The sequence below is a fragment of the Lepidochelys kempii genome, chromosome 4 (genome assembly GCF_965140285.1).
Source record: "Lepidochelys kempii isolate rLepKem1 chromosome 4, rLepKem1.hap1, whole genome shotgun sequence".
Lineage (NCBI taxonomy): Eukaryota > Metazoa > Chordata > Testudines > Cheloniidae > Lepidochelys > Lepidochelys kempii.
The window spans coordinates 120,214,311-120,215,820 of NC_136383.1; positions in this window are offsets into that span (position 1 = coordinate 120,214,311).

The window sequence follows — 1,510 nt, forward strand, 5'->3', positions numbered from 1 at the left end:
CCGCCTCTTGAACGTCCTGATGGAGTTTCATCATGTTCTGAGCACATTTCTATCAATCTGCCTTTGTAGAAAGTGATTGCGCTGAATTCTCCAGCCCCAGCCTGAGCGCCCTAGCAGGCTATGGTCAGAGGTGGGTAGATTTGCCTGCCGCATTCTACCCAACTGATACTACATGATATCATGACACTACAGCCTGTATACTGACTGGCTCATTCATCTACAGATAGCTGGCACAGAGTCCCTAATGCCTTTTCAGTGCCATCCCAACGCCCTTTCACTTCTGCTATTTAAACAATTAAGGTGTTTACTAAATCAGTGTAAACGCCGCAAGGGTGGCGGATTCCTTCTACACAACAGGCTGAGAAATCCAGATGGGTTGGATCCCTTCCTGGGACCCCGCCGCCGCCCTTTCAAACCTTGAAGCGATCGACCTCTGAGTAGCTTGCGCGTTGGCGTCTATTCTTGGGTCCGCTGTTATTGCCCTTGCCAGCGGGAGATGTTGTCAGGGAGGTCAGGGTGAAGATTGTTGCCTGAACTTGTGCTAATCAGAGGGCTCGCATCTCTCCCTTGTCAGTTACGATCTACCACCAGCCAAGCTTGGCGCTGCGCTTTGATGGAGAAAAGTGGGGGAAAGAAAGAACCCCGGGTTATACTTGGAAACCGGATCATTTTGGGCCCAGTGTTCAGTAGAAGCCGCAGGCTGGGAAGGTGGGGGAGCGGAGGGACTGGTACCCCCAGGGTGATGCATGGCTAACCACTGAGGATACCTAGCCAGGTGTGCCTGTGGGCGCTGAGGGGCCCTGGGGAGTACAGAACCGGCGGGTACCCAGGTGCTTCTCAATGATGCCCCAGGAGTCCTGGGTTCCGAAGGGCAACAGAGTGCCCCTGAGAGGGCGGAAGCGGCTTTTACCCAGCAGTTGCGGGAGGGGGGCAAAGAAGCTGGTGCTCCTTATGCCAGGGAGGATGTGGCCGGGATCCAAGGGGAAGCCTTCTCTTCCCCTGCGCTGGGGCTGGGCCAGCACCTGCCCCTTCCATTTGCTGATCCGCGAGTCTCGAGCCGCGTCTCCAGGGGCTCCCCCTTTCGCTCTCTTCCCAGAGTAAGGCCTTGGGCTGGGACCTCCCTGACCCAAGGAGGTCGAGTATTGATCCCGAGCGTGGCCCCGCTCCAAGCAGCAGTGCTGCAGGACCGGGTGGGGGAAGGAAGAAGCAAGACCCAGGAAAGGTTTCCTCTTTACTCGAGCAGATCATTGGTGTCCCCCCACTCCCCACCCCCAGATCTTACCCACAGCAAAGCTCAACGCTTTTTTTCATGGGAACAAACACAAGCAGAGGGGAGCCATCCATGCCACAGACTGGCCATTTCTCCGCGAGGCGCTCGGGGGGGTCAAGCAATGAGCCGTCCCCTGCTGGGTCTGTGCGCCAGGTTCCCCTTAGAAGAGAACTCAGAAAGGAGAGAGGACAGATAAGAGAGAGGCAGGTCTCTCCGGTGCCCCCAAAGCCAGCCCGCTTG